The sequence below is a fragment of the Trachypithecus francoisi genome, unplaced genomic scaffold (genome assembly GCF_009764315.1).
Source record: "Trachypithecus francoisi isolate TF-2019V2 unplaced genomic scaffold, Tfra_2.0 Lachesis_group20, whole genome shotgun sequence".
Taxonomy (NCBI): domain Eukaryota; kingdom Metazoa; phylum Chordata; class Mammalia; order Primates; family Cercopithecidae; genus Trachypithecus; species Trachypithecus francoisi.
Window position 1 is genome coordinate 17,529,098 of NW_022681466.1, and position 24,442 is coordinate 17,553,539.

A 24,442-nucleotide genomic window follows, 5' to 3' on the forward strand; every position below is an offset into this window, starting at 1 on the left:
AATCTGGGAGACAGAGGTTGCGGTGAGCTGAGATCGCACCACTACACTCCAGCTTGCGCAACAGAGCGAGACTTCGTCAAAAAAAAAAAAGACTTTGTGCAAGTTACTTAACTCCTCTAAGCTTGTCATCTTATCTGCAAAATGGGATCACTAGCATGTATCTCGCTGAGCGGTACAGATGAACTATGTAAAGCATTTGGCCCACTGCCTGGCACTACTAAGCATGCGATAAATGGAAGTTACTATCATAATGTGTAACACATATAATTATGACAATTATATTTCCAAGATATTCTGGGATCTTTACAATTTCATAATTTTGCTCTTTTTACCATACAACACTCCTTTTATTGAAACAAATATAGACTTTGGAGTCAGACAGCCTAGTCTGGATTTGAATTCCAGCTCTCCTTCTTACCAGCCTGGGGCTATGAAGAATGTTGTCAATTTCCCTGAGCCTCAGTGTTCTTCTCTGTAAAATGTGTATAGTAATTGAGTCCCAGGCATTTTGCCAGGATTACATGGGATTCCTACCCAGTGCAATGTCTAGTGATAATATAAATGCTAAAAGCAACTTGTTAAATGTATAAATAAATGTGATTTATTTTTGCTCCTTTACATACAGTATCATGGATATAATTTGTAGATGTGTGTACTGTGAATACAATGGGCACTTCTCTTGCTCCCAAAGTGTCTCTGTAGCCTGGTGTTTCATCCTAGCCACAGAAGGGTTCAAAAGGCCATAGCATCACCAGTGTGGGACCCTGCTGATAGGGAAGAGAGAAGGGGAAGTCACAGAACCAAGAGAAACTCCCTTTTCCTGTCTGGCTAGGATTTGCTTGTCTTCCATACAGGCTGTATGTTCCCTGTTGATATGGGGGTCTGTCAAGTGTCCAGCTTTGATTGGCATCTCCAGTACAGAGGAAGTAAGGAGCTCCTTAACTTTCAGGAGGTGTTTTCCTCTGGACTTGCAGACTAGAGTCCCAAACACATTCTCTTTCTGGCACCACTGGTGAGAGCAGAAAGCAATGGAGAAAATCCAGAATCATGATGTCAGAGCTAAAAGACCTCAGAGAAGGGAGGTGGTATAGTGGAGTGGTTCAGAGCATTGATTGGGGCGGTCAGAATAACTGAGCCCAAATCCTGGCCATACCACTTACCAGCTGGATGACCTGGGGCAGGTTATAGAATCTCTCTAAACCCTCAGCTATAAAGTGGGGATAAGAATATTGCTGATTCATATGAAATCAGATGATTTGTATAAAGCTCTCAGGACAGTGTCAGGCACATAGTAAATACTCAGTATTTGAAAGCTGTTACCATTTTCTTTTGTTCTGCCATTTCATTTTCACAGTTGAGGACCCTAATGGCCAGAAAGAAAGCACAGCTCATTAGCTGTCCACCTGATCAGAGCTACTTCCCAGGCAGGGCTGTGCCAAAGGCACGTCCTTAAGGATCAAGACCCTGCATTAACTGTGCTGAGAGTAAGAACCAGCAGCACCACGCTAGCTGTGGGGTTGGAGCCTTGAGGGTATGTGCAAATCAAGGCATGACTTCCACCCAAATGAGTGCCCAAAAGAGAAAGTTCCTTCCTGCTGGAATTATTTATTTTGTGATTAACAAAGACTGTGGAAGCCCTTTCTGATATTTTGGCTTAGAGGCTCAGAGTTTAAACTTGTAACAGCCATGGACAACGGTTTATTATGGGCCTGTTCTTACTTGCTGAATTGAATTCATTATTATGATGCCTAAGCAACTAGGGGTCAGGAGCAAAGTACCTAAGGCAGACAGCTAGGATTTTGCGATCAGGGGACAAAGTGTCCGGGAGTGGAGAGGCTTCAAAAACTGAGCCCTGTTTCCAGGCCTCTGTAATCTCCAGACCTCAACTTGCTTTGGAGCCGACTTCACCTCTAAGTGTTCAGGGAGGGGTCTGGCACTTCAACAGGCCCCACCAAGTCCTGGGCAGCAGCCCCAGTTTCTGGTGACCTTCGTGCAACTTTTGGGTTGTGCTTTGCTTTGTTTTCTTGTTTGTTTCTTCATGGCAGGGTGGCCTTTCCCTGCTTCTGGGTGGGAACTGAGGGGAGGGAGGATGGTTTGCTCCCATCTCCACAGCTGTGTTTACACTTCCCTGTCAGGGACTGTCTGGGGCCCAGCCTTTCCTCAGTCCGCTGTGTCCCTTCTGAAAATTGCTATTTGATATCTCTGTGGGCATTACAAGGGAGGGGCACAACAGGCCAAGGGGTCACTGTCCAAAGGGGGCTGAGGTTGGAAGGCATGAATACTAGTGCAGAGAGCTCTGTTTGAATTCTGAGAAGCATCATCTCCTTCCCTTTCTACCAGTGGCCTGAGGACCAGCAGGGGAGGAAAGTACACTTAGAACTCCCAGAAGGACTAGAACACGTGACATGTCATTTCTAATCATGGGCTTGAACACAATCTTGCTTTGTGATGGGGATGTGAGTGTACAGAGCAGAGCAGTCTTCCCTAAGGCTTTGCTGGGCCCAGTGGTCAAAGATGTAGCATGTTAAAGCCAAGAAGATTATGCTAAAATATAAGCAAATTAAAAAGGATTTAAGAAAATGGTCAAGTAAATAATGCTCTTCTTCTCCAGGGAGCAAGTTGAGCTGGTATTAATCAGTATACTAGGGTTGCTGGACTCTGGGCCAAGCCCAGGAGAGTAGCTGCCAAGGCAAATCAGGCATCAAGTTTCAAAAATTAAACACATAATTTTATTTTTCTGCAATAGGGAACTTTCAGAAAAAGAACCAGCTCTATTAGGCTACTCAGCACACTTTGTCCAGTTTCTTTCAGTCCCAGAGGCCTCCAATTTAAAGCGAGATGAGCAACTGGAAGCCAGGAGTGACACAGTTATTCCCTTCTCCCATTAACTGCCTGGGGGTGGGGCTGGGAGGAGTGGGGCAGGGGTGATTGTACTGTTTTTCAAAGGTCCAGTTGCTGACCACTTGCCAGAAGTTTTTCTACGAATTTACAGGACAAAGACCTGAAGGGTTGCAAAAGAAAAAGAATTGTAGAGGAAGAGCTAGCTAAAGTTTGGCTGATAATGTCTCAGGAAATGTCAGCTAAGAAAGGGTCTGGTCACAGGAAAACTCTCCCATCACAATGAGTAGGAACCAATTGGCAAACACATTTTCCTCCAAGAACCTCACGCTTGTTGGTGATGTGGAAAGTTGTTTTTATTATTATTATTGTTATTATTATTGAGACAGGTTCTCATTCTGTTGCCCAAGCTGGAGTGCAGTGGTGCAATCATGGCTCACTGCAGTATTGACTTCCCAGGTTCAGGCAATTTTCCCACCTCAGCCTCCTGAGTAGTTGGTACTACAGGCCCACACCACCATGCCTGGCTAATTTTTTGTATCTTTTGTAGAAACGGGGTTTCACTGTGTTGCCCAGGCTGGTCTCGAATTCCTGAGCTCAAGCAATCTGCCCTCCTCATTCTCTCAAAGTGCTGGCATTACAGGTGTGAGCCACTGAGCCTGGCCGAAAGTTTTTTGTTTTTGTTTTTGTTTTTGTTTTTGAGATGGAGTCTCACTCTGTTGCCCAGGCTGGAATGCAGTGGCCGAATCTCAGCTCACTGCAAGTTCCACCTCCTGGGTTTACGCCATTCTCCTGCTTCAGCCTCCCGAGTAGCTGGGAATACAGGCGCCCGCCACCTTGCCCAGCTAGTTTTTTCTATTTTTTAGTAGAGATGGGGTTTCACCGGGTTAACCAGGATGGTCTCGATCTCCTGACCTCGTGATCCACCCATTTCGGCCTCCCAAAGTGCTGGGATTACAGGCTTGAGCCACTGCGCCCAGCCAAAAGTTATTTTTGTAATCCTTCAGTGAATGAGGGTTAGTAAGCCCTGTGTGTAGTCCTATCATGGTGGAGGCGAAAGAGATATACAGTGTAGTAGTGAGTGTAAAGTGATACTGAAGTTGAAGGGCTGGGAAATCCAGGAGGGCTAGAAGGCTTAATGAAGAGAGGGAACTTAGGTTAGGCTGTAGATCAGATTCTGATCTACAGCTTTGGCATAAATCCCTTCAGCTTCCTTTCCACCTCAAAATATTTCTGTAATCATACTTTGTTATGTCAAAATGTCTTTGTATCTATTCTCTTGTTGTGTGGCATCCTCTCCTAAGGCAGTGTTGTCCACTTCTGTGGCTTCATTTACCATCAATATGTTGATGGTTTCCAGATCTCTCACTAGTCTCTCTCCTGACATTCATATCTTCTGAACAGCTCTCCTTAGCTAAAGCCACAGTCTTTCTCCCAACAATTATTAATGTTGTGCAGTGGCTCTCAAACTTCACTACACATTGTAATCACCTGGATGCTTTAAAAACTCTTGAAGCTCAGGCCATACGCTAGATCAATTAATCAGATTTTTGGGTGTGCGAGGTGGGCATCAGTAGTTATTAAAGCTCCTTGGCCTGGCGCGGTGGCTCACGCCTGTAATGCCAGCACTTTGGGCAGGTGGATCACCTGAGGTGGGGAGTTCAAGACCAGCCTGACCAACATGGAGAAACCTTGTCTCTACTAAAAATACAAAATTAGCCAGGCGTGGTGGTGCATGCCTGTAATCCCAGCTACTCGGGAAGGCTGAGGCAGGAGAATCACTTGAACCTGGGAAGCGGAGGTTGCGTGCGGTAAGCTGAGATCGCGCCATTGCACTCCAGCCTGGGCAACAAGAGTGAAACTCCATCTCAAAAAAAAAAAAGCTCCTCAAGCTCCCCAAGTGTGAGCCAAGTTTCAGAACCACATATCTAGAAGGCAGCGGGAATAGAAAAGAATGCCAGTGTAAGTTGCAAGTATAAAGGAATATTTTCCTTGATTTGTAGTTAAATGGATAGGGGCAAGGGAAAAACAGCAAAGTCGAAGTTTTTATATAAAGAAAAGAACACTAAATCTGGATGGAATCCAGCAACCTGAGTTTAAGACCTGACAGAATTATTCATCTATGTAAGGCAAGTCTTTTAACTCCTTTATGCCAGAATAACCTGATGTATAAACTGAAGTTGCCCTACATAATTCATAGAGTTGTTATGAAGATTACTTGAAAAAATGAACATGACAAGCTTTTCTAATAAAACACTTTGAGACAAAATCAAAATCAAGACGGTATTATTTTGCATTTTAATTTTTAATTTTAAAAATTTATATTTTGAAATAATTTCAGATTTACTAGAGTTGCAAATATGGTGGAGTTCCTATATGTCCATCAAACTTCCTCAATTACAATGATTAAGACTGATAAAATACTATGAACTAATATAGAGATTTTTTTTTTTTTTTTTGAGACGGAGTCTCGCTCTGTCGCCCAGGCTGGAGTGCAGTGGCTCGATCTCCACTCACTGCAAGCTCCACCTCCTGGGTTCACGCCATTCTCCTGCCTCAGCCTCCCGTGTAGCTGGGACTACAGGCGCCTGCCACCGCGCCCGGCTAATTTTTGTATTTTTAGTAGAGACGGGGTTTCACCGTGTTAGCCAGGATAGTCTCGATCTCCTGACCTCGTGATCCACCCGTCTCGGCCTCCCAAAGTGCTGGGATTACAGGCTTGAGCCACCGCGCCCGGCCTAATATAGAGATTTTATTCTAATTTCATCAAAGTATCTCACTGGTGTTCTTTTTCTGGACCAGGATTCAATCCAGGATCATACATTACATTTAGTTGTCATAGCTCCTAAGTCTACCAATCTGAGATGGTTCCTCACCCCTTGTCTTTCATGATCTTGACACTTGGAGATACTGGCCAGTTATTCTGTAGATTGTCTCTCATTTTGGATTTGTCTGACGTTTCCTCATAATTCAATTCAGCTTATGCAGGCTGGGCATGGTGGCTTATGCCTGTAATCCCAGTACTTTGGGAGGCCGAGGTGGGTGGATCACCTGAGTCAAGAGTTTGAGACCAGTCTGGACAACATGGTGAAATCCCATCTCTACTAAAAATACAAAATTTGCTGGGTGTAGTGGTGCATGCCTGTAAATCCAGCTACTTGGGAGGCTAAGGCAGGAGAATCGCTTGAATCCAGGAGGCAGAGGTTGCAGTGAGCCGAGATTGCACCATTGCACTCCAGCCTAGGCAACAAGAGCGAAATTCCATCTCAAAACAAACAAACAAAAAAAAACAACAATAAAAATTGGTTTATGCGTATTTGTCAAGAATACCACAGAAGTGATTTTGTGCGCTTCTCATTGCATCATGTTGAGAGGGACTTGGTAATACCTCTCAGCGGGGGGCAACGGCTCATGCCTGTAATCCCAGCACTTTGGGAAATCAAGGTGGGAGGATGGCTTGAACCCTGGAGTTCAAGATCAGCCTGGAAAACACAGCAAGACCCTGTCTCCTTAAGAAGAAGAGGGAGGCCGGGAGTGGTGGCTCATGCAGGCAATCTCGGCACTTTGGGATGCCGAGGCAGGCAGATCACCTGAGGTCAGCAGTTTGACAGCAGCCTGGCCAATACAGTGAAACCCCATCTCTACTAAAAATACAAAAATTAGCCAGGCGTGGTGGCACGAGCCTGTATTCCCGGCTACTTGGGAGGCTAAGGCGGCAGAATTGCTTGAGCCCGGGAGGCAGAGGTTGTAGTGAGCCTGAGGTGGGAGAATTGCTTGAGCCCCGGAGGCAGAGGTCGTAGTGAGCCGAGATCTCGCCACTGCACTCCAGCCTTCCGTCACGCCCCACCCCCCCTCCGGCAAAAAAAAAAGGAGAAGAAAACAATACCTCTTATGACTACTGATGCTAACTTTGATCACTTTGTTAAGGTGGTGTCTGCCAGATTCTTATCTGTAAAGTTGCTATTTTTTACCTTTCTAACTAGTAGGTGTCTTGTGGGGATTTATTTTGATACAAGGCTACAATTTTGATTCTAAGTGACTAGAAGAATTATGGACAGAAATAGGGAGATCAGACACAAATAAAGGGCTTAGAGCTCATAGACCGGTGTCTGGGGAACTGGTAGGGGTGAAGCATCGGTATGAAGGTGTTCTGGGTTGGCTTGAAACGCTTAAGTGAGATGTGGCTTGCAACCAGCGCGTGAGGATGGTGCATACGCTGAATAGGGTCTTCAGGAAAATAGTAGTGGCTCTGAGAAGGTTTCCCCAGAGCCCTTGCCCTCCCCTGCCAGCGCCGCTTTGGAAGCCGTCGGGGCGGCTGCACCCGCCAGGACTCCTCAATGCGGGTTTTTGGCGGCAAATGACCGACGTGCGACCGCGCGACACGGGTGGGTCAATGCGCACGCGCCGACAGGAGGCGCGGGGCGGGGCGCGGCGCAGGGGTGGGGCCGCAGCGCGCATGCGTCCTAGCGGCGGGTCCCTGCGGCTCAGGATGGAGGGTGAGTGAGTAAACAAGCCTGGGCCGAGCGATGGGGCCGGGCCTCCTCCCCTCGCCGCCCTGGGCCTGAGGGAGGGAGAGGCGGAGGGATCAGGGAACTGGAAGGAATTCGAGGGACACACTGCCTCTCTAGCCGGGAGTAGCAGGCGCCCCTTCTCATTCCGAGGGCTGGGGGAATGGGGGCGATGGGGCGAGGGAGCCCCAGGCGAGGACAGCGTCTGGGAGTACGAGGGCTGTGTGCCCGGGAGGAGGAGCGGTGGGGGCGGGCTCGGGGACGGGGAATCCCGTTGGACGGCAGGGTGGGACGGTGGGCGGGAGCCCCAGCGCCCAAAGGGCGCGGGTGGGCGGTGGCACCTGCGGGGGCCTTTAGCGAGGTGGACTCTGGGGACCAGGAGCTGTACTTGGGAGAGCTAGAGACCGGGGCTGATCTTGCGATGGCTTTCGGGGCTGTTGAGGAGGGGTAGCAGTAAAAACAGGGCCGGGACTAGGGTGAGGTGAGTGAGTCAGGCTCCCAAGGCACAAAGTGTAAAGGAATACTGACTCAGGGTCGTGCAAATGCAGTGAGCGCCTCCTCACGTGCGTCCTGGGTGCCTCGGTCCCCTCGCCCCGGGCCTGGCCCTGAGCAAGAATCTCCTTCACTCCAGACTTTTGGTCTCACGCCAATGATCGCTCACCCCCACCATTCTCCCGAGGATCAAATGATATAAATAAAAGTGCCTCGAAGCAAAGACAAGGTGTTGTATTTGGGACATGCCTGTTAGGAAATGTGGGACAAACTTTTATTTCAATAAAAAGTGACTACTGAGGAATTGTTTCTTGAGCAGGGAAGGGAAGGGATGCCTGAAGGATGTTAGTGTCCCCAGGGAATGTGAAGGAATATGAAGGGTGAAATGTAGGGTTTGTAAATGGTGTAGCCCAGGCCGTTAGGAACCTGACGCTTGGCAGGGGAGGATGAAGTCAAAAGAGCTCAGGCAGACTAGCAATTGGGGTGTGCAAGGATAGCATTGAAAACGTGGGTCTCCTCCACGTTTGCTACCGTGCTGCCGTTGAATAGAAAAATTCCCACACCCAGTGTTTTTTAAGTTTAGGAAGCTGATATTGAAGGAGGTTTCCAGCCTGAGAGGTGCTAACCCTATTAGAGGTTTCTGTGAAAGCTTGTCTATTTTAAGTCTTGGAATCTTGATAAAAGAGATTACTTACATAGGAGAGAGTACTTAGGAGTTAGGAGATAAGTACTTTAGGCTGGGCTCAGTAGCTCACATCTGAAATCCCAGCATTCGGGAGGCCCAGGCAGGAGAATAGCTTGAGCTCAGGAGTTTGGGATCAGCCCAGGCAACAATAGTGAGACTTCATCTCTACAAAAAAAAAAAAACTAGCCAGGTGTAGTGGGCTTCTCCTATAGTCCCAGCTCCCAGCTACTTGGGAGGCTGAAGCAGGAGTATTGCTTGAGACTGGGAGGTCAAGGTTACAATGAGCTCTGATCCTGCCACTGCACTCCAGTCTGGGTGACAGCTCGTGAGACCCTGTCTCAAGGGAAAAAAAAAAAAAAAAACCGGATGCAGTGGCTCATGCCTGTAATCCCAGCACTTTGGGAGGCTGAGGTGGATGGATCATTTGAGCCCGGGAGTTTGAGACCAGCCTGGGCAACACGGTGAAACTCCATCTCTACTAAAAATACAAAAATTAACCAGGTGTGGTGGCACACGCCTGTAGTCCTAGCTACTCGGGAGGGCTGAGGCATTAGAATCACTTGAACCTGGGAAGTGGAGGTTGCAGTGAGCCGAGATGGCGCCACTGCACACCAGCCTGGGCAACAGAGTGAGACTCTGTCTCAAAAAAACAAAAAAGAGGCCGGGCACAGTGGCTCAGGCCTGTAATCCCAGCGCTTTGGGAGGCCGAAGCAGGCGGATCACTTGAGGTTAGGAGTTCGAGAGCAGCCTGGGCAACATGGCGAACCTCCTTCTCTACAAAAAATACAAGAATCAGCTGGGTGTGGTGGTGGGTGCCTGTAATCCCAGCTATTCAGGGGGCTGAGGCACAAGAATCGCTTGAACCCGGGAGGTGGAGGTTGCAGTGAGCCAACATTGCACCACTGCACTCCAGCATGGGTGACAGAGCAAGATTCTGTCTCAAAAAAAAAAAAAAAAAAAAAAGGGAGAGAGAAGTATTTAAAATGCACATACATAATAGGAGAAAGGACCATTTATAAAACTGTAATAATGCTATCATTGTCAAGGTTTATGCTTAGTGTTGTGTATCACAAACATAATGAGTCAACTCCAAAGGCAGGGATGTATGTTTTATTCAATGATGTACCCCAAACACCTAAAACAGTAACACATAGTAGACACTACTATTAAGTATAATAGTAGGTGCTCAACATATATTTGTGGAATAAATCGTGGGGAAATTTCTGGCACTGGGAGTCAGGTGATCTGGATGCTAGTGTTGTTAGTAACTGGCAGAGTACTTGTATGTCAATTTTGGAACTTGATGCTAAGGCCCAGCTTAAAATTCCTTAAAGTGTAAATGACTTCTTCATTAGTGCCCTTTGAAACAGCACTAGAGGCTGGGCTTGATGGCTCACACCTATAATCCCAGCACTTTGGGAGGATGAGGCTGGTGGATCACCTGAGGTCAGGAGTTCAAAACCAGCCTGGCCAATATATGGTGAAACCCCATCTCTACTAAAAATACAAAAAATTAGCCAGGTGTGGTAGCGGACACCTATAATCCTAACTCTTGGGAGATTGAGGTGGGAGAATCACTTGAACTCGGGAGTGGGAGGTTGCAGTGAGATCATGCCACTGCACTCCAGCCTGGGCACGAAAGAGTGAGACTCCGTCTCAGAAAAAAAAAAAAAAAAGAGACAACGCTAGAATGAGGCTGGAACTAAAAATGAAATTTTACTCCCAAGAAGACATTTGGGAGAAGGGAAAGGTGAGAAAAATGCGGTCAGGCTTGTTACTTATATATTTGCCTTTGAATTATACCTTCAAACAACCGATTTCAGTCTAGACATGTGGCTCACGCCTGTAATCCCCATACTTTGGGAGGCTGAGGTGGGCAGATCACTTGAGTTCAGGAGTTTGAGACCAGCCTGGGCAACATGACAAAACTCTGTCTCTACAAAAACATTACAAAAATTAGCTGGGCCTAGTGGTGTGGGCCTGTAGTCCCAGCTGCTCAGGAGGCTGAGTAGGGAGGATTACTTGAACCCAGGAGGCAGAAGTTGCACTGAGCCGAGATCAAGCCACTGCATTCCAGTCTGGGCAACAGAGCAAGACCCTGTCTCAAAATCAAAACAAAATAAGAAACTGATTCAGAATATTAATTTTGTCTATTTTTAATTCCTAAGATCTGAAACCTGGCTTCCTTACTCTATAGGCAACAGTTCCTTCCCTTTGATTTGCTCTTTATATGAAAGATGTAACAATTCATGTCATTAAGTATATCTTTTCCTGGTCTTGGACTAAGTTTTAAAAGTTTCACTTTGGGTCCCCCACACTATGGCTCACGCCTATAATCCTATCTCTTTGGGAGGAGGCCGAGAGATTGATCACTTGAAGCCAGGAGTTTGGGACCAGCCTGTCCAACACGGTGAAACCCCATTTCTACAATTAGCTGGGCCTAGTGGCACACACCTGTCATCCCAGCTACTTGGGAGGCTGAGGAACAAGAATCCCTTGAACCTGGGAGGCAGAGGTTGCAGTGAGCGGAGATGGTGCCACTGTACTCTAGCCTGGGCGACAGAGGGAGACCCTGTCTCAAAAACAAAGTTTCCACTTTGTTCACTAGTAGCATCCCAGAAAAGATTTGAGGTAGCAACACTAAAAACACACTAATTCCATTTCTACATAGAATAAAATAAACAGAAAAGAGAGAACAATGTGTGGAGAAAAGTGAAGATAATTAGATAGGTTGGGATTGAGGGGAAGGGTTAAAAGTTAAAAAAAAAGAAAAATTGTGCTTCTCCATTCTGGAAAGTCCCTAGCTTTTTTGTTTGTTTGTTTTATGTCCAAACTGTGTACAAATTAGATTCTTTCCTACTCTTTAGTCTATCGGTCAGTCATCAGTTGGGACTTGAGTACACTGCACCCTAAAGTCATGAGTTACTTAATGGGTAATTGGAGTTCAGTATCTTTAGTGTGTTTTATTCTCTAACTCACCTACCCTAATAATTTGATTCAAAATAGATGAAAAAGTCTTATTTTTATTGGACAGTATGAGCAGTCACTAAATGCAGTACAGTATTAAACTTTGGGCTGACATAGTAGAGAACCAGTCAAGATAGTGCTCTGACCTGTTAGGAGATTTCTTTTACTCTTCCAAATCAGCGTTCTGGCTGGGCACGATGGCTCGCATCTGTAATCTCAACACTTTGGGAGGCTGAGGCAGGGGAATTGCTTCAAGTCAGGAGTTCAAGGCCTGTCTGGGAAACACCGCAAGATCTTGTAGGCTGGGCACAGTGCCTCACGCCTGTAATCTCAGCACTTTGGGAGGCCAAGGTAGGTGGATTAGCTGAGGTCAGGAGTTCGAGACCAACCTGGCCAACATGGTAAAACCCTGTCTCTACTAAAAATACAAAAATTAGTGGCGGCAGAGGTTGCAGTGAGCTGTTTTTGCACCAATGCACTCCAGCCTGGTGACAGAGTGAGACTCCGTCTCAAAAACAAAAACAAAAAAAAATAGGCCGGGCACAGTGGCTCACACCTGTAATCCCAGCACTTTGGGAGGCGGAGACGGGTGGATCACGAGGTCAGGAGATGGCGACCATCCTGGCTAACACGGTGAAACCCCGTCTCTACTAAAATAACAAAAAAATTAGCTGGGTGTGGTGGCGGGCGCCTGTAGTCCCAGCTACTCTGGAGGCTGAGGCGGGAGAATGGAGTGAACCCAGGAGGCGGAGCTTGCAGTGAGCCAAGATCGTGCCACTGCACTCCAGCCTGGGCAGCAGAGCGAGATTCCGTCTCAAATAAATAAATAAATAAAAATAAAAAATAAAAATCTATAGTGCCATCTGCCTCCAAAGTCTTACTTAGCCTTGCTGGTTAATAAAATTATTATTTAAGAGAAAGGAGCAAAGACACTGAATTTGCCCCTAAGACAAAGAAGCTATTTCTGCAAAGGGACACCTTATGTAAATGAAAAAATTTAATAGTTTGGAACTTTTCTATTCTGATCTCAGTCTCTCTAAGTTTAAGAACATTGTTCCTTAAATTTTTTTTTTTTTTTTGAGACGGAGTCTCACTTTGTCACCCAGGCCGGAGTGCAGTGGCGCCATCTCAGCTCACTGCAAGCTCTGTCTCCTGGGTTCACGCCACTCTTCTGCCTCAGCCTCCTGAGTAGCTGGGACTATGGGCACCCACCACCATGCCCGGCTAATTTTTTATATTTTTAGTAGAGATGGGGTTTCACCATGTTAGCCAGGATGGTCTCGATCTCCTGACCTCGTGATCTGCCCTCCTCAGCCTCCCAAAGTGCTGGGATTACAGGCATGAGCCACTGCACCCTGCTGTTCCTTAAATTTTTTATTGCCATACAATTTCAGTAATGTTTTCCCATTTCCACCTAGTGACAGACTACATTCTAGTTTTAGCCTTTGCAGCAAATTGAGATCCAGCTTTCTGGGGAAAGAGTTCCACATTTTTATAGCCTTCTTTTCCTGTAGAGATGTGACACGTAAATAAAGTGGTTCATATTTCCAATGATTAGTCTTTTTAAAAAATAAACTCTTATATTTTAGAATAGTTTGTTTGTTTTTTAAGAAAGAAAGAAAAAGAATAGTTTGTTTGTTTTTGGTTTGTTCGAAACAGGATCTCACTCTGTCACCCAGGCTGGAGTGCAGTGGCGCAGTCACAGCTTGCTCCTGCAGCCTTGATTGTGCAGCCTCAATCTGTCTTCTCACCCAAGCCTCCCTGGTAGCTGGGACTAGAAGCACACGCCGCCATGCCCAACTAATTTTTGTATTTTTTTTTTTTTTTTGTAGAGATGGGATCTCACCATGTTGTTCAGGCTGGTCTCGAACAACTGGGCCCAAGAGATCCACCTGCCTCAGCCTCCCAAAGTGTTGGGATTTCAGGCATGAGTCACCACGCCTGCCCTAGAATAGTTTTAGATTTATTTTAAAAATTGTAGGCTGGGCACGGTGGCTCACGCCTGTAATCCCAGCACTTTGGGAGGCCAAGGTGGGTGGATCACCTGAGGTCAGGAGTTCAAGACCAGCCTAGGCAACATGGTGAAACCCCGTCTCTACTAAAAATACAAAAATTAGCTTGGCACGGTGGCATGTGCCTGTAATCCCAGCTACTTGGAAGGCTGAGGCAGGGGAATCGCTTGAGCCCAGAAGGTGGAGGTTGCAGTGAGCCGAGATTGCACAATTACACTCCAGCCTGGGTGACAGAGCGAGACTCTGTCTCAAAAAAAAAAAAAATTGTAAAGCTAGTATAGGGAATTCCTGTAAATGCACATCCAGTTTCCGCTATTAATAACATCTTATATTAGTATACATGTAACATTTGTTACAGCTAATGAGCCACTGATTATATTATTATACTTATTCATTCCAAATTTACTTGAGTTAAAAAAAAAAAAAAAAGGTTGAATTGCCTGCAGATTTTTAATAGTAAATGTCTAGAAAATACTGACTTGACCAAGACTTTTTTTTTTTTTTTTTTTGAGACGGAGTCTCGCTGTGTCGCCCAGGCTGGAGTGCAGTGGCGTGATCTCGGCTCACTGCAACCTCCGCCTCCCGGGTTTACGCCATTCTCCTGCCTCAGCCTCCCGAGTAGCTGGGACTACAGGCGCCCGCCATCTCGCCCGGCTAGTTTTTTGTATTTTTTAGTAGAGACGGGGTTTCACCATGTAGACCAGGATGGTCTCGATCTCCTGACCTCGTGATCCACCTGTCTCGGCCTCCCAAAGTGCTGGGATTAGAGGCTTGAGCCACCGCGCCCGGCCAGACTTATTTTTTTAAGTCAGCTTTATTAAGGTAAAAATTTACATACAATAAATCCACCCACTTTATATAGTTCAGTGAGTTTTCATAAAAGTATATAGTCATGTAACCATCACCACCACTGAAGTCTAGGACATTTCATCATCCCAGGAAAGTTCCCTTGTGTTCCTTCCTGTTTAATCTCTTACCCCACCTCAGCCCCTGGCAACCAGTGATCTGCTTTCTGTCACTAGTTTTGCCCTTTCTAGATTTATTCTAGTAGAATACTTTTTTTTTTTTTTTTAATAGAGACAGGGTGTCCCTATGTTGCCCAGGCTGGTCTCGAACTCCTGGGCTCAAGGGATCCTCCTGACTCAGCCTCCCAAAGTGTTGGGATTACAGATGTGAAGCCACAGCAACTGGCCAGTAGAACATCTTAAGTGGAATCATGTGCAGTTACTTGTGTCTTATTTTTTTCACTTAGCATAGTGCTTTTATTTTATTTTATTATTACTATTATTAGTATTATTATTGAGACAGAGTCTCGCTGTGTTACCCAGGCTGGAGCGCAGTGGCACGCTCTCAGATCACTGCAGTCTCCACCTCCCTGCAGTCTCCGCCCTGCTAGGTTCAAGTGATTCTCCTGCCTCAGCCTCCAAGCAGCTGTGATTACAGGTGCACGCCACCATGCCCAGCTAATTTTTGTATTTTTGTAGAGATGGGGCTTGACCATGTTAGCCAGGCTGGTCTTGAACTCCTGACCTCAAGTGATCTGCCTGCCTCGGCCTCCCAAAGTACTGGGATTACAGGCGTGAGCCTTGCGCTCGACCAGCATAGTCTATTAATGGTTTTGAGATGTGGTGTGAATGTATAGAAACTATTCATGGCTTTTTATTGCTGAGTAGTATTCTATTGTGTGGTGTGTGTGTGTGTGTGTGTGTGTGTGTGTGTATGTATCTAAGAAAGATGAGAGGCCGGGCACCGTGGCTCACGCCTGTAATCCCAGCACTTTGGGAAGCTGAGATGGGTGGATCACCTGAGGTCAGAAGTTCGAGACCAGCCTGGCCAACATGGTGAAACCTCGTCTCTACTTAAAATACAAAAAACTAGCTGGGTGTAGTGGTACACACCTGTAATCCCAGGTACTCAGGAGGCTGAGCCAGGAGAATCACTTGAACCTGGGAGGTGGAGGTTGCAGTGAGCCGAGATCGCGCCATTGCACTCCCCAGACTGAGGGATAAGAGCAAGACTTCGGCCGGGCGCGGTGGCTCAAGCCTGTAATCCCAGCACTTTGGGAGGCCGAGACGGGCGGATCACGAGGTCAGGAGATCGAGACCATCCTGGCTAACATGGTGAAACCCCGTCTCTACTAAAAATACAAAAAAAAAACTAGCCGGCGAGGTGGCAGGCGCCTGTAGTCCCAGCTACTAGGAGGCTGAGGCAGGAGAATGGCGTAAACCCAGGAGGCGGAGCTTGCAGTGAGCTGAGATCCGGCCACTGCACTCCAGTCCGGGCGACAGAGCGAGACTCCTCCTCCTCAAAAAAAAAAAAAAAAAAAAAAAAAAAAAAAAAGAGCAAGACTTCATCTCAAAAAAAAAAAAAAAAAAAAAGATGAGAATACTGTTTGAAACAGACAGGTATGATTAAAGTAAACACCTGAAACACAGCCATAGGACGAGTTTTCACAGCAGCTGGACCCTAACCAACAATTATCATATCAAAGTTAAAAAAAAGTAAACAAATAAAAAACTTAGCATTTACTAGAATAGGCAGATTTGGTGAGATGGATTCATTCGTGTTGGGCAAAGGAATTTTTTTTATAGATAAATATATATATACACACACACACAGACACACACACACACACCATTTTGTATCCATTAGCCAATCCATTGATATGTGTATTGTTTTCACTTTTGGCTATTATAAATAAATATGAACATTTGTGTACAGATCTTTGTGGGGACATACGTTTTCAATTCTCTTGGATAAATAATTGGAAATTGTATGCCAGGTTCTGTGGTAAGTATATATTCAGCTTCAGTTTTGAAAAACTGGCAAACTGTCTTCCACAGTGGCTATACCACTTTGAATTCCTACCAGTAGTGTATGAGGATTCCAGTTGCTTCACGTCCTCACCAACAAGTGGTATTATCAGTCTTTTTTTATTTTAGCCATGGTAATAGTGTTTAATAGTATCTCCTTGTAATTTTCATCTGCATTTCCCTAATGACTAATGATATGGAGCAACTTTTTGTGTGCTCATTTGCCATTCCTGTATCTTTTCTGGTGAAATAACTTCAAATTTTGGCCGGGCGCGGTGGCTCAAGCCTGTAATCCCAGCACTTTGGGAGGCCGAGATGGGTGGATCACGAGGTCAGGAGATCAAGACCATCCTGGCTAACACGGTGAAACCCCGTCTCTACTAAAAATACAAAAAACTAGCCGAGCAAGGTGGCGGGCGCCTGTAGTCCTAGCTACTCGGGAGGCTGAGGCAGGAGAATGGTGTAAACCCGGGAGGCAGAGCTTGCAGTGAGCTGAGATCCGGCCACTGCACTCCAGCCTGGGCGACAGAGTGAGACATCGTCTCAAAAAAAAAAAAAAAAAAAGAAATAACTTCAAATTTCTACTCACTTTTTTTTTTTTATTTGAAATGGAGTCTCGCCCTGTCTCCCAGGCTAGAGTGCAGTGACACGATTTCAGTTCACTGCAACCTCCACCTCCTGGGTTTAAGCAATTCTCCTGCCTCAGTTTCCTGAGTAGCTGGGATTGCAGACACACGCCAGCATGCCTCGCTAATTTTTGTATTTTTAGTAGAGACAGGGTTTCACAGTGTTGGTCAGGCTGGTCTCGAACTCTTGACCTTGTAATCCACCCACCTCGGCCTCCCAAAGTGCTAGGATTAGAGGCGTGAGCCATCATATCTGGCCTTCTACTCACTTTTTATTGGTGATTTATCTTATTATTGAGCTATAGGGCTTGCTTATATAAATAATTATTTTTTAATTTCTTGATCAAAACAGCATATGTTTTGGAGTTTATCTTCAATGTGTAGATGAACATAATGAAAGGCTCTTAAGTACTAGCTAAGTACCTAACTGGAATGTAAGTGCTGTTTTGCATGTGTAAGTAACTAAAGAATAGATCTAGTAGAAATATAAAGTATTTTTTGTGTGCCACTCCCTTTGCCCAACATGAATGAATCCATCTCTCCAAATCTGCCTATTCTAGTGAATGCTAATTTTTTTATTTGTTCACTTTTTTTTAACTTTGATATGATAATTGTTGGTTAGGGTCCAGCTGCTGTGAAAACTCATCTTATGACTGTGTTTCAGGTGTTTATTTTAATCATATCTGTCTGTTTCAAACGGTATTCTCATCTTTCTTAGACACGTTGTGAGGACTGACCAACTGCCAAATAAACTTTTAGAGACATTGAAGACCCATTGAAAAGCCACGTAAGACAAATATTCGCTTATGGACACATGAGAGTCAAATATCACTCTAATTTTAAAAGGAAGAAGTGTGGCTTACTTTACATTGTGATTCATTAAATCTTAATGGCATTTTCATGTATATGTGTGTGTTCCTCTGGCCAGATAAAACAATTGAGTAAAATTAGAAATGGTGCCATTAATTGTTGGATTATGATGATATATTTACTGTCATCTCTTGACAGACTATAGGAGATCACATTTTAGCTATAGCTCTTTTCTTTAATTAAAAACAAATATATTCTTTTTTTTTTTTTATGAGACAGACTCTCACTCTGTCACCCAACCTGGAGTTGGCAAGATCTTGGCTCACTGAAGTGAGTCCCTGCTTCCCAGGTTCAAGCAATTCTCTTGCCTCAGCCTCCCAAGTAGGTGTGTGCCAACATGGCTGGCTAAATTTTGTATTTTTAGTAGAGTCAGGGTTTCACCATGTTGGCCAGGCTGGTCTCGAACTCCTGGCCTCAAGTGATCCACCTGCCTCAGCCTCTCAAAGTGCTGGGATTACAGGCGTGAGCCACCGCAGCCAGCCAGACATGACAGCAGCTGTCAATTATGTTCTATTCCATTACTTAATCTTCTTTTTTCTTTTCTTTCCCTCCCTGCCTTTCTGTTTCCCTTCCTCCCTCCCTCCTTCCTTCCTTTCTTCTTTTCTTTTCTCTTCTTTTTTTGAGACCAAGTCTCACTCTGTCACCCAGGCTGGAGTGCAGTGGCACGGTCTCAGCTCATTGCAACCTCTGCCTCCCAGGTTCAAGTGATTCTCCTGCTTCAGCCTCCCAAGTAGCTGGAATTACAGGCATCCACCATCACACCTGGCTAATTTTTGTATTTTTAGTAGAGACGGTGTTTCACCATGTTGGCCAGGCTGGTTTCGAACTGCTGACCTCAGGTGATCCGCCTACCTCGGCCTCCCAAAGTGCTGGGATTACAGGTGTGAGCCACTGCGCCTGGCCCTTCCTTCTTTCTTTCCTTACTCTTTTTTTTTTTGGACAAGGCCTTACCCTGTCACCCAGGCTGGAGTATAGTGGCACGATCATGGCTCACTGCAGCCTCTACCTCCCCATGCTCAGGTGATTCTCCCAACTCAGCCTCCTGAGTAGCTAGGACTGACGGCAGGCACAGGCTACCAAGTCCGGGTAATTTTTGTAATTTTTTTGTAGAGACTGGGTTTTGGCATGTTGCCCCAGCTGGAAATCTTCATTTTCTTTTTTTTTTTGAGACAGAGTCTCGCTCTGCCGCCCAGGCTGGAGTGCAGTGGCCGGATCTCAGCTCACTGTAAGCTCCGCCTCCGAGGTTCACGCCATTCTCCTGCCTCAGCCTCCCGAGTGACTGGGACTACAGGCGCCCGCCACATCGCCCGGCTAGTTTTTGTATTTTTTAGTAGAGACGGGGTTTCACCGTGTTAGCCAGGATGGTCTTGATCTCCTGACCTCGTGATCCACCCGTCTCGGCCTCCCAAAGTGCTGGGATTACAGGCTTGAGCCACCGCGCCCGGCCTCTTCATTTTCAAATACATGGAGAAACCTAAGCTCACTATTTCAAAAAGCAAAATAGGAAAAAAGGAAAATGAATGCCAAAAAGGAATGGAAGAGGGGTTGCAATTTAAAACCATTATTTTGGCTGGGTACGGTGGCTTATGCCTGTAATACTAGCACTTTGGGAGGCTGAGGCGGGCGCATCACTTGAGGCCAGGAGTTTCAGACCACGCTGGCCAACATGGTGAAACCTTGTATCTACTAAAAATACAAAAATTGGCTGGGCATGGTGATGTAATGTCAGCTACTCAGGAGACTGAGGCACGAGAATCGTTTGAACCCCGGAATTGGAGGCTGCAGTGAACTGAGATCGTGCCACTATACTCCAGCTTGGGTGACAGAGCGAGACTCCGTCTCAAAAAAAAATCCATGTGTGTGAGATATTATAATCATGAGCTTATTGTGGTATATGTGTGGTAATGGGTTAAATTTTGCTGTTTTCTTGTCCGTGCTGATGATTTTTTTGTCTTGTCTTTGAGATGGAGTCTCGCTCTGTCACCAGGCTGGAGTGCAGTGGCGCTGTCTCAGTTCACTGCAACCTCCACCTCCTAGGTTCAATCAATTCTCCTGCCTCAGCCTCCCAAGTAACTGGGAATACAGACACCCGCCAGCATGCCTAGCTAATTTTTTGTATTTTCAGTAGAGACGAGGTTTCACTATGCTGGCCAGGCTGGTCTCAATCTCTTGACCTCATGATCCACCTGCCTCAACCTTCCAAAGTACTGAGATTACAGACGTCAGCCACCTGGCCTTTTTTTTTTTTTTTTTTTTTTTTTGAGATGGAGTCTTGCTCTGTCACTCAGGCTGGAGTGCAGTGGTGCGATCTCGGCTCACTGTAAGCTCCACCTCCCAGGTTCACACCTTTCTCCTGCCTCAGCCTCCCCAGTAGCTGGGACCACAGGCATCTGCCACCATGCTGGACTAATTTTTTGTAGTTTTAGAAGAGACGGGGTTTCACCGTGTTAGTCGGGATGGTCTGGATCTCCTGACCTCGTGATCTGCCCGCCTTGGCCTCCCAAAGTGCTGGCTGAGATGACAGGCATGAGCACCCAGACTTTTTTTTTTTTTTTGAGACAGAGTTTTGCTGTTGTTGCCCAAGCTAAAGTGCAATGGCGCAATCTCGGCTCACTGCAACCTCCGCCTCCCAGGTTCAAGTGATTCTCCTGCCTCAGCCTCCCAAGTAGCTGGGAATACAGGATTGCACCACCACACCTGGCTAATTTCTTCTTTTTTTTTTTTTGAGACGGAGTCTCGCTCTGTTGCCCAGGCTGGAGAGCAGTGGCATGATCTCAGCTCACTCTAGCCTCTGCCTTCCAGGTTCAAGCGATTCTCTTGCCTCGGCCTCCCAAGTAGCTGGGATTACAGACATGCACCACCATGCCCAGCTAATTTTTGTATTTTTAGCAGAGACGGGGTTTCACCATGTTGGCCCGGCTGGTCTTGAACTCCTGACCTCAGATGATCCACCTGCCTCGGCCTCCCAAAGTGCTGCGATTCCAGGTGTGAGCCACCGTGCCTCTACTAAATTTTTGTATTTAGTAGAGACAGGGTTTCACAATGTTGGTCAGGATGGTCTCGAACTCCTGACCTCAGGTGATCCACCCACCTTGGCCTCCGAAAGTGTTGGGATTATAGGCATGAGCCACCGTGCCCACACGATTTCCTTTTTTTTTTGGAGATACAGACTGTTGTTCTGTTGCTCAGGCTGGATTTCAGTGGCACAATCATAGCTCACTATGGTCTTGAACTCCTGGGCTCATGTGATTCTCCTACCTCAGCTGGGACTACAAGCATCTGCCACTATAGCCAGTTTATTTTCTATTAATGTATTTATTTATTTGTTTTTTGAGAACAAGTTTCGCTCTCGTTGCCCAGGCTGGAGTGCAATGGTGCAATCTTGGCTCATTGCAACTTCTGCCTCCGGGTTCAAGCAATTCTCCTGCCTCAGCCTCCAGAGTAGCTGGGATTACAGGCATGCGCCACCACGCCCGGCTAATTTTGTATTTTTAGTAGAGACGGGATTTCTCCGTGTTGGTCAGGCTGGTCTTGAACTCCCAACCTCAGGTGATCCGCCCGCCTCGGCCTTTCTTAGAGTCCCAAAGTGTTGGAATTATAGGCATGAGCCACTGCACGTGGCCTGATCATTTCTTTTTGTTTTTCTTTTTTTTGAGACAGAGTCTCACTCTGTTGCCCAGGCTGGAGTACAGGGGTGCAATCTCAGTAGCTCACTCTAGCCTTGATCTCCTGGGCTCAAGTGATCCTCCCACCTAAGCTTCTCGAATAGCCCAAACTACAGGCACGCACCACTATACCCGGATGATGTTTTTTATTTTTAATAGAGATGAGGTCTCACTATGTTACCCAGGCTTGTATCAAACTCCTGAGCTCAGGCTATCCTCTCAGCTTGGCCTCCCAAAGTGCTGCGATTCCAGGTGTGAGCCACCGTGCCTCTACTAAATTTTTGTATTTAGTAGAGACAGGGTTTCACAATGTTGGTCAGGATGGTCTCGAACTCCTGACCTCAGGTGATCCACCCACCTTGGCCTCCGAAAGTGTTGGGATTATAGGCATGAGCCACCGTGCCCACACGATTTCCTTTTTTTTTTGGAGATACAGACTGTTGTTCTGTTGCTCAGGCTGGATTTCAGTGGCACAATCATAGCTCACTATGGTCTTGAACTCCTGGGCTCATGTGATTCTCCTACCTCAGCTGGGACTACAAGCATCTGCCACTATAGCCAGTTTATTTTCTATTAATGTATTTATTTATTTGTTTTTTGAGAACAAGTTTCGCTCTCGTTGCCCAGGCTGGAGTGCAATGGTGCAATCTTGGCTCATTGCAACTTCTGCCTCCCGGGTTCAAGCAATTCTCCTGCCTCAGCCTCCAGAGTAGCTGGGATTACAGGCATGCGCCACCACGCCCGGCTAATTTTGTATTTTTAGTAGAGACGGGATTTCTCCGTGTTGGTCAGGCTGGTCTTGAACTCCCAACCTCAGGTGATCCGCCCGCCTCGGCCTTTCTTAGAGTCCCAAAGTGTTGGAATTATAGGCATGAGCCACTGCACGTGGCCTGATCATTTCTTTTTGTTTTTCTTTTTTTTGAGACAGAGTCTCACTCTGTTGCCCAGGCTGGAGTACAGGGGTGCAATCTCAGTAGCTCACTCTAGCCTTGATCTCCTGGGCTCAAGTGATCCTCCCACCTAAGCTTCTCGAATAGCCCAAACTACAGGCACGCACCACTATACCCGGATGATGTTTTTTATTTTTAATAGAGATGAGGTCTCACTATGTTACCCAGGCTTGTATCAAACTCCTGAGCTCAGGCTATCCTCTCAGCTTGGCCTCCCAAAGTGCTGGGATTACAGATGTAAGCCACTGCACCCAGCCTCTTTTCCTTTAAACAACGACAAAAACAATATTAAAAGAAAACTTTGAAAAATAGAGATAGGATCTGACTGTGTTGGCCAAGCTAATCTCAAACTCCTGGCCTCTTAGCAACCCTCCCGCCTCAGCCTCCCAAAGCCAGGCATGATGGCGGGCATCTGTAATCCCAGCTACTCAGGAGGCTGAGGCAGGAGAATCACTTGTACCCAGGAGGCAGAGGCTGCAGTGAGCTGAGATTGCGCCACTGTACTGCAGCCTGGGCAACAGAGTGAGACTCTGTCTCAAAAGAAAGCATTATGGAAAAATATAATTTAATAAAGTAAAGGGCCTCTTCCCAAATGGCATCAAGTATTATAGAGACCTATCTTAGACATACAAAAATAGTAGGAGAAACCTTGAAGTCTTCCTGATTCTGGGGGAAAATCCTACTGAGGGTTTCAGGGTCTAACTTGCTGCACTAACTTAATAGAACCACTGTCTGTTCTCTTTTGAAAAGCTGGACATCTGTTCTGCTGTTGTGTCTTGCCATTCTCCTGAAGAACAGAGGCACACTGTAATACCCAACACTTTCCCTTGCATTCTGTGAGGTAGGAGAAGTATATTACAATACATACTTCTTTAAAACGTTGAACCTTAATTCAAATACCAAAAAAGGGAGGATTTGCATTGCTATTTCCATATGTCTTGCTGCTGACTTGGAGATGAGATTATACTGCTGTCATATTCTACTTTTACTGCTAGGCATGTGGTAGATTTAGACAATTTGGCAGTATGGTTTTGTAACATGGGTGGGTCTTACCATGAAACCCTTGGATGCAAACTTGGTTCTTGCTGACCACTTCTCTTACTCAAAGTAAAGAGAAGACTTGCATATCTTGAAGTAATCCAAGTTCCTAGTCACTGTGGGAGGACTTCTTGAGTGGTAAATTAAAAACAAGATACCACAGGAGGACAGAGGCTAAGCTTTTTGATAATTGGACCAGAAATTGCTGATGTGAAATTTTGTTGTTTTTTTGTTTGTTTTTTGTTTTTGTTTTGAGATGAAGTCTTGCTCTGTTGCCCAGGCTGGAGTGCAGTGGTGCGATCTCGGCTCACTGCAACCTCTGCCTCCCAGATTCAAGCGATTCTCCTGCCTCAGCCTCCTGAGTAGCTGGGATTACAGGCGCGTGCCACCACACCCGGCTAATTTTTGTATTTTTAGTAGAGACAGGGTTTCAGCATCTTGGCCAGGCTGGTCTTGAACTCCTGACCTCGTGATCCACCCGCCTTGGCCTCCCAAAGTGCTGGGATTACAGGCATGAACCACTGCACCAGGCCATTTTTTTGGGGGGGGGATGGAGTCTTACTTTGTCACCCAGGCTGGAGTGCAGTTGCGTGATCTTGGCTCACTGTAACTTCAGTCTCCCAGGTTCAAGCAATTCTCGTGTCTCAGCTTCCCACGTAGCTGGGATTACAGGCACATGCCACCATGCCTGGCTAATTTTGTTGTTGTTTTGTTTTGTTTTGTTTTGTATTTTTAGTAGAGATGGCGTTTCGCTATGTTAGCCAGGCTGGTCTCGAATTCCTGACCTCAGAAGATCTGCCCACCTTGGCCTCCCAAAGTGCTGGGATTACAGGCATGAGCCACCATGCCTGGACTTGTTTTTTGTTTTTATTGTTGTTTGGCTTTTTGAGATAAGGTCTCACTGTGTCACCCAGGCTGAAGTGCAGTGGTGTGGTCACGGCTCACTACAGCCTTGACCTCCTAGGCTCAAGCAGTCCT

The 24,442-nt window shown here is 46.2% G+C and overlaps 1 protein-coding gene across 5 annotated transcripts in view; it reads left to right on the forward strand.

The window, feature by feature from the left end:
• The first annotated feature begins 7,247 nt into the window (after nt 1-7,247).
• Nucleotides 7,248-24,442, forward strand: part of EZH1 (enhancer of zeste 1 polycomb repressive complex 2 subunit) — a 49,979-nt gene continuing 32,784 nt past the window's right edge. For 3 of the 5 annotated variants that reach the window (XM_033182924.1, XM_033182925.1, XM_033182922.1), the window contains exons 1-2: nt 7,248-7,334; nt 23,177-23,267. The gene's annotated coding sequence lies outside the window, so the exon portion shown is untranslated. Of the gene's footprint in view, nt 7,335-17,704; nt 17,729-23,176; nt 23,268-24,442 lie in introns of those variants that run through there. The other 2 variants (XM_033182926.1, XM_033182923.1) reach the window with 2 other exon arrangements.